Raw genomic sequence first — 13056 nt, forward strand, 5'->3', positions numbered from 1 at the left:
AAGAGCAAAATTCGGTGTTAAGGAGCTGCTAAAACTGCTTTTGCTTCTAAAATAAATACGCTCAGTCCGCACAGGTAAAAGGAAACCCTAATGTTTACGTCAGGAACTGCAATCTTAAAGCTAAGGCCCAAATTTTTATTTTTTTTTTTCATAGAACAGCAGTTTCTGGGCAAAATGCAGGAAAAGGTGTTTGCTCGTGCACGTTTCTGTCCTGGTGGGAATACACGGGAGTAACTTTCGGCGTGTGAGCAGGGATGCTGTGCTGGGGCGGGAACAGCTGATTTGGCTCCAGCCGTACCCCTGCTGCTAACTTTGAGTTTGGCTTTGTCAGGAAAACTGAAACAACGCCCAACTATTCTGAAAATGAGGAAAAAAAATCTAAGAGGGAGAGATTGCTAAAACAAAAGAGCTCCAGATGACTAGAAATAAAGTTTATAAATAAGACCTCGAAAAAGGTTTCCGCATCCAAAAGCTCATCTGTAGGGGTTTTTCCCAGATACTGCTGCTCTAACAAAAAAAAAAAATTCTCCTTAAAACAGTGCCGCGTAGATCTTTGCTTGGGGAACTATACCCACGCCGTGCGGCCCCAAATATATCACTGAACAATTGATATCTATGGCTACAAATGCTTTAATCCAGCAATATAATTAATAGCAAAGCTTAACGTGGTAAAGCAGGGTCACGTATGGCGTCGAAAATAAATTTAAGGATAAATTAGCTGCATCCCCGTGCTCTGTGTAATGTTACAGCACATAACAGAGTTTTTCCCCATACAGTGGGATTTCCTCTTGTCCTAAGACTTTGGAGATCCCACTGCATGGGGAAACCTCTGTTTGAGGTGAACACCCTCCATAATTAGGATTTTCAATTTAATTTATAAAATAGAGAACGAGAGCAAGCTGAGACCTACCAGCAAAAGTAAGACCCACCGCTGTGACCCAGCATTGACCAGTTTATTAATCTCAATTTACCAACACGCTTATAAACCTCTGCTTTTAAAAAAAAAAAAAAAAAATACCCAGAGCTGACAATAGATGTCAGCAGCATCTCCTGCTACCAAACGCTTGGACTGTGCCAGGGACCAGGGCAACACTCATTTTGCCTTCTTCCAATGTATTTATTTAGGTAATGTGCGGGGAATACATAAGCGGATGGATGCGAGACTGAAATCGCTCATTATTTCCTGAGAGTCAGCGTTACCTCACCAGGTAATGGTCTCCCCAGGAAAATTACATCAGCAAAATCACCCGCCAGTTCCTATTTCACCGGTGAAATCAGTGAGGGGAACCTGCTCCCCTCAACAGATTTTTTTTTTTCCCATCTCCAACATATGGAGTTTTCTGCAGATAGTCCGAATTATTTTTCTGACCTCTGATCTCGAGAACATCGCAGCCCCGAGAGCACTAATAACCATTAAACTATCCTCAACGGCTTCCTTTCCGCATGTGAAAGGTCCAGGAGATCCTTTTGACCCAGGCTGGGGGCACCCGGACTTTTCCTGGGGGATGTTGGATGGACCATTGCTGGTCCCGGCTCCTTGATGGCTCCATCAAGCCAACCCAAAGGCAGCAGAAAACAAGGCTTCTCCTCTGGGAAAAGGGCCGATTCCCTACAGGATGCCCAAAAAGCCCCTTTTTCCATCCACATTGGGGCTTGGACTGAGCCGTTGCCGGATGGGCAGTGATGTGGGGATGGGAAGGGGGGGAGAACAGGCAAGGGGGCCGTGGAGCACGCACGGGGGGTTCACTGCTGGCGCGGCCAGCCGTGTGTTTCACTCGGTGTTCTTGGGTGCTCCAAAACCAACTGCAAAACGAGCATGAACAGGGGGTTTAGGAGAGGAGATAGTGGTGTTTAGAAGATAAGAAACCCTAGGGGTCTAATATGTTGAATTTTAAATCTTAGGGGGCAAAATTATCTTTGGGCAAGAGAGCGTGGCGGGATGGATCCCATCCTTTTCCATCCCCACGGCCTAAGGCTTTTCCCTCTTCAACTAACGTGGGATAATAACAAAGTCCTGCTGCTCCAGAGCATTTTCAAGCTTTTCCCGGCTGAGTCCTTCTCCTCTCGTGTCCGAAACAGGACAGACCAAACATTTCTGTTGGATCTAGCTAGGCTGGTCTGGAAGGATCTCCTCCGGCTCTCCTGCAGCCGGGGCTGCGCAGGGTGGGCAGCTGTTCGGCGTGGAGAGCAGATGTCCCCGCCGCGGGGACGCAGACAGAGGGGAGGGGAGAAAAAAGGGCCGTCAGCTGTCAGGCTGCCCGTTCTCACTCCGTCGTGGGAAATCGAACGCGAAACCTTGGGGATGAGGGGTTTTCATCTCTTTTTTTCCTGACTTTCAAGGCTTTTCCTTAAAAAAAAAAAAAAAAAAAAGCTGTTACCAAATTATGCTGCGCTGTGGCACGTATGATGTCTGCTTCATACCGCTGGCTTTTTTACTTCCCACTCTTTGGAATAAATCCTCCCTGCTGCAGACACCAGAGTTTTGAGTTCAGATTATTAGCTTATGCTAAGGGAATTGCAGAGGACACCCTCTCGCGCAGGAATGCTGTTAATTTTGGTGAATGCCAAGCCTGTTCACATACATTCCTGCTCTGGAGTGAACGATTACAGGGCTGTTTTTATCAGGAGAGAGAAGGATGAGACCCTGGTACCTTCTCACTCTACATGGTTGCTCCTCTGCTCTCACCTTCCTGCCAAAAAATGTTCTTTTAGTCTTTTTAGTCTTTTGGGGTTTGACCTTTTTTTTTTTTTTCGCCCTCTTCGCACGCTCATGGCCAGCGTTACCCAAAAATATACGAGATCGTTTTGCGCTTGTATCCCTTGGGGTCCCCCCTGCCCACGCTGCTCCAGCGCTTGCGTCGGGGTGGTGCCTCCCTGTGCCTGATCCTGAACAGGAGCTTCATTGTCCTTCCTGCTGCCCCGGACAAAGGGATATTGTCCTGCCCACCAGCTCCAGCCAGCCACCCCGTGGTTCATCCCAACCGGAGATGCAGTTTCAAGAATAAAAGCAGGACGTTTCCTTTCTGTTCATAATAAAGCGCTCGTGAATCGGTCTGGAGTCTCACCTGTCTTGGTTGAGGATGAGGAGCAGAGTGTCAGCCAGTAAAACCGCCGGTGGGGTGGTCCTAATCCAGCCAAAATGTTTTCGGGTCAGCTGCGAGCTCCCTTCACCCCCATACGCCTTTCAGCTCACTTCTGATAATCACAGGGCTAACGAGAATCCGCACGTTTAATCTAACTTAATGTTTGATGATAAACAGGTTTTCGGAATTCAGATACTCCTTGGGAGCTCCCGGATGGTTCAGAGCATAAATGGAGAAAATGCAGATGATGGTACAATTTCTATCTGAACGATGAAGCGTTATTTCAAAACACAAACAGGGATGCGGGCGTCCCCGAGCCCTCCTGCTCCAAAATAACAAAAGCTGCTGCGGTGAATTAGAACCATTTTCTCCTCATGGCACTTAAAAAACGGGGAGCGCTGAATCTTAACGTTGCCAAAGTGCTTCATCCCCAGAGCCTGTTTCTTTTATCAATGATGGGGTGATGCTGATATTATTATTTTTTTTCATTAGTAAGATCGCAAAGAAACAAAAAGTGCAAAATAAGCTCGTCCCGGAGCAGGTGCTCAGGATAGTGCTAGACATGACGATGCCAGGATGGGCTGGATGAAGACATTTTAATTTTTATATTAATATCGCCAACTTAAATAGAATAATACCGTAACTAAGTTGTCAGACTGCGCATATATATTAAAAGAAACAGGAAGCAAAACAGCAAAAGTGAAATATTGGCAACTTTAACTAAAACTGGGCCTTATTTTCAGCTTAATTACGGCACCAGGGGAGAATTTACAAGCCCGGCCTCGGCAATACGAGGTAGTGGAGAAAATAATGCAATTTTAACGCCTAAATTCTGGATCTAACCAAATTTTTCCAGGCCATTTTTCAAAATGAACCTGTGGCTCATTCTTGACGAGCTGCGATGCGCCTGGCCGGTTAACGAGATTGCCCACGGGCTCGGGGGCCGGCGAGCCGCGTGCCGGGGACGGTGGGTTTTCCTCACGGGGGTTTTTTAAACCATTTTCAAGGCTTATTGCAATTTTGAACGTTCATCTGGAAAACAGCGGGTTCTGCTTCGCCGGGAGCGTTCGGGTGACGACCCCCAGCGGGTTTCTGCTCCTGTCCCGTCACGTTTCCTTGGCGGCTACTAAAAATCACTGGGATGATTCGAGGTTTTAGCGGGACGTGAGGTGTTTCAGGAGCCGCCTTTTCCCTCCGAAAGCGCTTTGGAGCCTTTGGTACAAATAACTCCTGGAGGTGCTGCAGGCGGAGGAGATTCGAAGCGACGATTAATTCATCGCTAAGTTTGAAGTTTAACTTCATCACCGAGCTTTCCGTGGATATTTTGCCCTTTTTAGAGCCACCTTTTCTCCTCTCACGGACGCGGTGGCCTTTTGCCAGCGCGGGAAGCAACGGGAGGAACCGGGGCTGCGCTGAGGCGGGGTGCTGAGCCCCAGGCACAGCCCCGATGGCTTACCTGCCTCCTCAGCCCCGGCGGGGGCCCGCTCCTGCGGCGGGGCCGGTGACCGGAGCCTCCCCCCCCCCGCCCAAAGCCGCCGGCCCCGCCGAGGCCTGTCCGCCTCCGGGCGCTACTTCCGCCTAGCAACGGAACGCGGTTGCTAAGGCGAACCCGCCGCCGCGGCGTCCCGGAAGCGATTACGTGCGGCGCGGGCGCGCTGCTACCATAGGGCGGTGCTCGGCTAGGGGCGGGGCGAGGGGATGAGTGCTTCCGGGTTAGGGCCCTCCCCGTCGTAGAGCGGCGGAGGGAGGAGCCGCGGCGGGGCGCGGGGAGAGCAGTGGCGGGGCCCGGCCCGGCCCAGCCCAGCCCGGCTCAGCCCGGCCCAGCCCGCCCGCCCGGGGAGCCCAGCGCCGCCGGAGCAAGGTAACGGGTGCGGGGGGAGCGGCGGGGTCGCCGTCGACTGCGGGGCCTGGGCGGTGGCGGCGGTGGAGGCGGTCGCTTCGGTTCGCTCCTCGGCGCGGCCCGGCCGCCTTCCCGGGGCCGCGCCTCCCGCGTTAGCGGAGGAGACTCGGCGGGGCTCGTCGCTTCGAGCCTTTCCCGGTGCGGGGAGGGGGAGAGGTCGCGGTTCTGCCGGTGTGAACGGGGGTTCCAGCCGGGCGGAGGGGCCGGACCGGCCGTTCCCGGCGGCGGGGGAGGGCAGGGGCCGGGGGCCGCGGGGGTTTCTTTAAAATGCCCCGAGGGACCCCTGAGGGAGCCCGGCTGCCGGCCGAGCGGAGCTCCGGGAGGCGCCTGGGGATGGGGGGGGTGTGAGGAGAACCGGCCCGGTGAGGGCTGCAGTGACCCCGCACCGCCTCCGTCACCGGCGGCTTTCTGGCGTGCGGGGCGTCCGTCCTTCCCTAACCGATCGCAAAGGGGGGATCGGGAAGGGGGGGGACACATCGACAAGCGTCTCTCGTGGGCTGTGGTCCCGGCCTGAGTGGGGAGCAGCGGGGCAGGGCTCCTGCCGAGGGGCTTCGCAGGGGGCTTGGGGGCTCCTCCTAAACCCCGTCGCGCTCCGGGGGAACAAAGCCGCGTGTAACCCTGAGCGGACGTGCAACTTCTGCGCGTGAAGAAGTTGTACGTTATCCCCCTCTCCATGTCTGGGAAACTTGTATATCTGCGTTGCCTGACGCGGTACGGAACTTGGAGGGTTGGGGGTTGTCGTCTTGTCCGAATTGGTCGTGGGATTGTCGTCTCGCCAGTGCGTTTCGCTGCTGGCCACCGTCCTCTTCGGCCTTCCTCGGGGGTGACTGCAGCGTCCTGTCCCGAGTCCGAGCTCGCGGTCAGTGGTTAATACCTGCTGTGTCCTGACTTCGCGTGAGGTTTTTCCACCTTCCCCCTTTCTCGTTATCGGGCTGACGGTGGCCTGGTTGGAGTCACACTGTCATGGGTGTGATCTCAGACTTGATTTTTTTTTTTTATCAGTGACCTAATGCATATGTGTAACCAGCTTACGCTGCCACTCCCCAAGTTCTTCAGGACTTGCCTTTTCCTTCTCTCCGCTCCCCAGCTCCTGGCTGTGATTTACCTAAATAAATCATCTTTTCTACGTCCCTGGTTTAACGCCAGGTTGGTAACTCGGTCTCTGCCAACCTGCTGGGAGAGGACGACGACTGAACTGAGAAGCGTGAGCTTTGTTCCCGTTGAGAAGCTCTTATCAAATATTACTAGCGCTTTCCCGCTGATGCATTCCAAAAAATACAAAGAGCGCCTTTGAGTTACGAGTTTGGAGAGATTGCTTTCTTCGGGCTGCAAAAGCCGCGAAGGATTCCTCGCTGCCTGCCAGCTGTTGAAGTTTTGGAAGGGTTGCCTATGTGGTGAAACGTCACCGATAGGAAAATTTGGGATTTATTACGTTGCTGTTGTAGAGAGATGCGCAGAGTGGTGTTTTCCACGTGAAGCTGGGCTGACACAAGAGCTCTTTGAGTCAGGGATGAGCTGGAGATGCTGCCAATGATAAATAGCAGCAGGAGTTCTTGTACGGGGAAGGTGACCGCTGGCAAGGTGTGACCAGATAAGAAAGGAATTGAAATATCATGGTGTGTAGGGGGGGAAAAAAAAATGCTTAGTGATAAAACCTGATGTAGTTAGAAAGCGTGGAGGATCGTGGTGAGAAATGATCAGGAAAATCTTTGTTTTCCATATTGAAGTTCCGGCTGCCAGCGTAGTGGTACCCCAGTACAGATGATATTGCGACCTTTTGGCAAAAATATTGCTGACTCCAATGAAACTTTAGACTATCCGCTTGATAAAATCGGTGCTTTACACTTACTCCTTGCATAAGTACCTCAACTTTGTTTAGATACAAGTATTTCTTCAAGCATTGCCTGGCCCGAAGTTGCTTTTTCTGGACTCAGCAAAGTGTCCAGTTGGTGCCGTTTTTAGTTTTCTAAGAGCTGTTGGGCTGCGAGGAAGACGAGGCGCAGCTCTCCGCTTTACTCTGCAAGTCTATTTTCAACTACCGGCCTAAAGTCCTTTCCAGTTTAGGCCAATTTGGGCTTCTTGCTGTGTTTTTCATGTGGAAAGCTCTTCTATTATCCTCTGGCCACGATGGTTGGAAACTTGCACCAGATTCTCACGTTAAATTTCTTTGCGGCTGGTACGTACCTATCTGTGTTTGCGCCAGTGTCGCCTTTTGTGAAAACAGCTCTTGTCTCCTTCGGTGCTTTCAGAAAGCACTCAACTCTTGGCTTCTTATTTTCAAACCACGCGCACCAACCTTGCGGTTGCTCTTTTCCAGGTTCTCTGTCGATCTCTTCTCTGCACGTGTTTGCTTAAAGCTAATCCCTGAACGTCCCTGACCGGAGCAGGGCACGGACTGGCAGGGGAGGTCTTTCTGGGATGCAGTGCGGTGCCACAGGTAACTTCTTTGTGCCGCTGTCCTTCACGTCTGAATCGGTTTGGTGGCTCGTGGGTCGCAGTGACAAGCTAATACCTTGTGTGTGTCTCTTTTTGCTTGGATTAAAGAGCTTTCCAGTTCACACTACCATTTCTTGCAATGTCGGAAGTGGTTCAGTCCATCTATAGTACTCTTCTGGGGAAGTTTTTATGCTGTTCCAATTCTCTGTTCGACAACAAGTTGACTTTCGATGTCGAAGTCACCGATGGAAAATATTCTGGTGGGGTAGATCAAGTGGGCAGGTTCAGAGAGCTCAATTGCGAGAGGAGTTGCTACCTGGGTGAGACTGTAAGTGTAACGTAGTCCGCAGCCACTTGCTGCCTTCCTTAAACCAAGGTTGCCTCTTTTTTTGTGGTTTTTTTTTTTTAAACTATTTTCCGGTTCTTCTGAAGCAATTGGCTGCTGTGTATTTTCAGGTTAACAGATTAAACCCTCTATAATGCCTTAAAAAGTGCATTCCTGGTGAGACTGGATTCCTAGTCTCACCAGGAATCCATCTGGCCCAGTATCCTGCTCACTGGTAACCAGTAGGAGCTGCCTGGGGAGGGGAGCACACAAATACAGCAGATCTAATCTGGGGAAATTTTGCTTTCTTTTTCTTTTTCCAGCAGTTTATGATGGCCCTGAGCCAGGTTTTTGAATTTAATAACCTTCATACTTCTCTTCCATGGATTTGTCCTCTCGCTTTGAACCATCTCGATATTCACTACCTTACACAAAGCTGGACACTGAGCGCCTAGGCTAATTGTTACGTGTCTACACATGAGGAAGAGACAGAAAACAAGAACTGGGGGTGTCAAAAAAAACCTAGCAAGAAACAAATTCAGAACAAATTACTTTTTTGCTTCCTCCGTGACATTCATGATTTTAGGAAACTACTTTTTCCATTCCTGGTGGTCTTTTGGCTGGGCTGAATTATCTGTTTAGACTTCCCTTTCCACGTCTCTTCTCCTTGCTCCTCGTGTCGGTGTCAGCTCTGCTCCAGCCTCTTTGAGATAGGGATAGCAGGAGGGGCAGCACGAGCGACCGGGGGAGGTTGGCAGAGGTGCTGAGCAGATCTGCAGGTGATATTTATGGTGCGGATGCCTCTTTAGAAAACATCGTGTTTTGTTCTACGTTATTGTCCGTGTAATTGCAGACGTTCTGCTTGTTTGTGATCAAAAAACCACCGAGCTATGTTTTTTGTGGAATGCTCTGCTGTAGCCCTGGTGTCCTGTTCCCCAGTGTTGGCTTGAGTTCAGTCTGTCAAATTTATTTTTTTTTTAAGCTGAAGTTAGGGTGGTTGTTCCTGATGTGCTGTGCTTTGAATTGTATCACCCACTCGTATCACGAGATTTTACTGCAATTCCTAGGAGTCATTGCTCTTATTTACTGATCATGTTGAATTATTCAGAATAGCAAATGCTGTCATCTTAGCGCTGCCTCCTCTCGCACAGCTCGATATAGTTGAGCAGAACAGAATCCTTTGGTGAGTCCCCTCTGCTACAAAACCAGTGATGCCTTTCTTCCCCCTTCCTTATCTTTTTTTTTTTTTAACCAGTTATTTATGTACGTGAGGGATTTTCCCTTTTATCCTTTAGAGTTTTGCTCTCCAAAGAGCTTTGAAGGATGTTGTCACATAGTATGCTTCTGTTTTTTGTTTTCAATGAAGTATATCGGTTGCCTTTTCCTTCTTCATGTACTCTGTCTCCTGGTAAAAGAAAAAAAGACAGACAACAACCTCCAACTGACTCCTGAGACATGACTTCATTTTATAAAATATAATTAGCCCTGCGTCCATTTAGTCCATTCTTTAGGACAACTCTGATTTGCCCGACGCAGCTGCCTGGTTTGCGATCGCTCAGATGGCTCTGAATCGCTCTGTGAAAGCTGGTGCGAGTGTCTTTCGGGTGCCTTGGTGCAGCTTTAACCAAGAAATTACGCAGGGAACTTCCCCATCCTCCTCCTGGGTGACTTTGTATGTCAAGTGAGGTGGTTGTTGCTGTCGCCTCATCTTCTGAGTTAGTCCTTTGCTGCCTGAAGCCTTATTTGCTTGGCTTGCTTTACTGGGGTCAGGCAGGGAGAGTAGAGATTGCCAAGCTTAGCACGGTGGGTGTAAAACACAATTTTAACTTTTGGGAGACATTGTCTCATGATTATTAATTCAGTAGTAAATCATGGGACTTCTTTCCTGGGTTTTTTTGTTGGTTTTGGGTTTTTGTTTGGGTTTGTTTTTTTTTTTTTAATTATAAAACCTTACTAATTTTTATTTAGTTTCCCTCTTGAAAGTTTAGCCTTGCCGTACTGGCTGGATTGGCTTCTGTTACTTCTACGACGTGGTCAGGGCTTATACCGATACTGCAGCTGCTGTTCAAGGTGAAGGCAGGAATTACAGCTTCTCTCATCCGCTGCTGGAGAGAAGTCGCTTTATGCTATTTAAGAACTTACTCTTGGCACTATATATTGACCAGACACTTGCACAGTTTACGCGGAGACATTTGAAGTCTCTACGTTATGCTGTGTTTCCTGCTTGTACAACCCTCTGGTGATAGCGTGACAGCTGCCATCGCTGCTTGGGTGGCTGAGACTATATTTTTCTAGTTTAAGGGTGGAATTTTGATTTACAGGGTGTTTCTTGCTGACGCAGTCAACTTCGATTGCTCAAATGGTGGTGGATGCTAAAAGCCGAGATCCTCTAAAAGCTTGCTTGGTCCTTGCATACTTTGAACGTCCCATTGACTTGTCTGCCCACCACTGTCTTGAATGAGACTGCTACATCCGTATTATCACTTTAAAAACAGACTTTTGAGTTTGTCTATCTTCTAGACTTCCAGCATTTGTGTAGAAACGCACTTGTGCCTTGATTTTTATTTTTGTCTTTCCATCTTATTTTACTTGTATTGATTTTTTTTTTTCTAGCTTCTGATTTTTATGTGCCTAATTCTTGTTCCATCTGTAGGGGGTTTTGAGGAAGTGAAGTTCTTATGAATCAGTTTTTCCCCAAAAAAGATGCGTCATCCTCAGATACATGCTCTTCTGTATCTGCTGGCTTTCTCTGCTCTTCTTCTGAAGTGTCAGAGGAGTCTTCGATCTTGATTGCAAGTGCCAGTGTCTGGGTGCTATTTTGGCTAATTCAGTCCTTGTTCTTGTACAGGCTTCCAGTTGTCCAAAGACCTTCTAAATTTCTAATGAATCCAAGTCTGAGTGTGGGAGCAATTCTTTGAGATGCTGTCACGCAACTCTTGGTCATTGCCTTCCTATTCTCAGCCTGAATTTCACCTCCAGAAACTTCCCTCCGTCATGTGCTAGCCGTAGCTTTGCGGACCACAGGCAGTGGCTCCTTCCCCGTGTTATTTCATGGCGTGTTCCTGCACAAACTGAAGTCACTGAAGATACGCTTTTGGAGTCCTGTGAAGTTCCTGGTTTTGATGAAATTCTGGCAGTGGTCACCTTGGCCTGCAGAGAGGTAAGATGACTGAAGGCTTCAGTCTACAGTGGCTGAAATGCCAGCATGGAAAGCATGGTGTGCAGGATGCAAAGGAGTCGCCTTGAAGGAGGTGATGCTCCCCGTCTACTCGCTCTGGTGAGACCCTACCTGGAGTACTGTGTCCAGCTCTGGGGTCCCCAGTGCAAGAAAGACATGGACCTCTTAGAGCAAGTCCAGAGGAGGCCACAAAGCTGATCAGAGGGCTGGAGCGCCTCTGCCATGAAGACAGGTTGAGAGAGTTGGGGCTGTTCAACCTGGAGAAAAGAGAAGGCTCCAGGGAGAAGTTAGTGTGGCCTTTCAACATACAAAGGGGGCTTATAAGAGAGAGAGAGAGAGGAGATGTTTTAGCAGGGCCTGCAGTGACAGGAGAAGCAGCAACGGTTTTAAACTGAAAGAGAGGCGTTTTAGATTGGAAATAAGAACTTTTTATGATGAGGGTGCTGAGGCCCTGGCACAGGGTGCCCAGAGAAGCTGTGGCTGCCCCTGGCTCCCTGGCAGTGTTCAAGGCCAGGCTGGATGGGGCTTTGGGCAACCTGGGCTAGTGGAGGGTGTCCCTGCCCATGGCAGGGGGGTGGAACTAGATGGGCTTTGAGGTCCCTTCCCACCCAAACCACTCTGGGATTCTATGGAGACTTGTTGTGCCTCCTTGATCACCGTATTCCATACTAAATCCCCCTAGACTTTTTTTTTTTCCAAATAGAGAGTGGGGATTTTTTAACTCCTTGCTAAAATACCTGTCTGATTTCTGGTTCATCACGCAGTACCTACCTTTTAAAAGAAGGCCACTTGTTTCTAGAAGTTGGCAAAACCAACAAGGAGACTCAATTGGTGTGGGATTACCACCATTTTCTCCTGACTTTTCATACGTTATTCCTTCCCGTAAGATCTATTTAGAGCAGCTCATCTTCCGAAATGGATAGGTGTCTCTTACCTGTCTGAATCTTCTGTTTTGGTTTGCTCGTCTGTGAGCAAATCTCTTCCAGATAATAACTTAATAGCCTGAAGAGTTGACAGCAAATTCTACCCTGAAGATTAGCCTGACAGTTTGTGCTGTGTGGAAGACAATTGAATAGCTTGGATCTGCTACTCCTAGCATTTAACGCAAGAATTGGGGATACTCAGTGGTGAGGTGGGAAAACTGTTCTGCTCCTTTTTTTTTTTATTATTATTATGGTGGTGATTATATTATGGCATTCCTTTAGGCTGGGAAAATTGTGGCTGTTTACAAAGAAGTGAAAGGGTTTTTTTGCAGACCTGCATCTGCTTTCGTTTTTTTTTCTGAAGCTGTCGCGTTTCCGTAAATGAGCCGGCCATATTGCGCATGGTACATTAGGGGAGGCCGCGTCGTTTATTAAATATCCCGAGTAGCTGCTGTCCTATATACGTGTTTTAATGTCTGTTGATAAAGCTTGGTGACTTCATGCAGTTTGTGATGATGCTAAGAAAACTCTGGAATACCTGCTTTCTATAGAGCTACTCCTCCTTTCCACCCCACAAGGAATCACTGTACTTTAGTGCTGAAGCCGGGTTAGTTAAGTTGTAGGAGAAATCTGCTTGAGCTCTGTGAGGCCAACCAGGCTGAAGTATGTGTTTCTTGAAGCTATTTATTTGACGTTGCAAAATATGATCGCTTCCATCTTAGCGATTTGCTATGCAGCTCAGTTCATAACTTATCTAATGTAGCAGAAAATCTTGTGTGCTTAGGAGGTTGACATCTGCGTATTTTTTTTTTTCTTAAATACCTATCTTTGTTACACCCGTAATTAGGGTAACATCTTGTTTGTAGAAATAACAAAGCAGACTTGGTGTTGCTTTGCTAGCTGCTGCGTGTTTGCTCCCGAGTTATAAATCAGAGGGCAGATTCAGATGCGGTCGTTTTTCTTCCTCCCTGTTAATGGAGAGCATGCTACAGGAAAAAATATTTGAAGGAAATCTGTCTGCATCTGTCTAGTCTTCCTCACAGCAAGGAGGGGTGTATCAATTGAGTTATTACTACTCTTGGATAATATCCTTTAGGTGGGTTTCTGAAGTGTAGCAATCTCAAGCGTCTTGGAACGAAAACTTGAAGACCCACTAAGTCCTCGTGACTCAAAATTCCTTGTACACCTGACTTCTGCTTATTTAGATTTAT

General features: G+C 48.6%; 1 protein-coding gene across 2 annotated transcripts in view; it reads left to right on the top strand.

Moving 5' to 3' along the window:
• The first annotated feature begins 4805 nt into the window (after nucleotides 1-4805).
• The window catches only part of CSNK1G1 (casein kinase 1 gamma 1), a 106637-nt gene continuing 98386 nt past the window's right edge, over nucleotides 4806-13056 (top strand). Inside the window, exon 1 of one of the 2 annotated variants that reach the window (XM_075765022.1) lies at nucleotides 4806-4944. The gene's annotated coding sequence lies outside the window, so the exon portion shown is untranslated. Of the gene's footprint in view, nucleotides 4945-7401; nucleotides 7421-13056 lie in introns of those variants that run through there. The other variant, XM_075765023.1, reaches the window with a different exon arrangement.

The sequence above is a fragment of the Balearica regulorum genome, chromosome 12 (genome assembly GCF_011004875.1).
Source record: "Balearica regulorum gibbericeps isolate bBalReg1 chromosome 12, bBalReg1.pri, whole genome shotgun sequence".
Taxonomy (NCBI): domain Eukaryota; kingdom Metazoa; phylum Chordata; class Aves; order Gruiformes; family Gruidae; genus Balearica; species Balearica regulorum.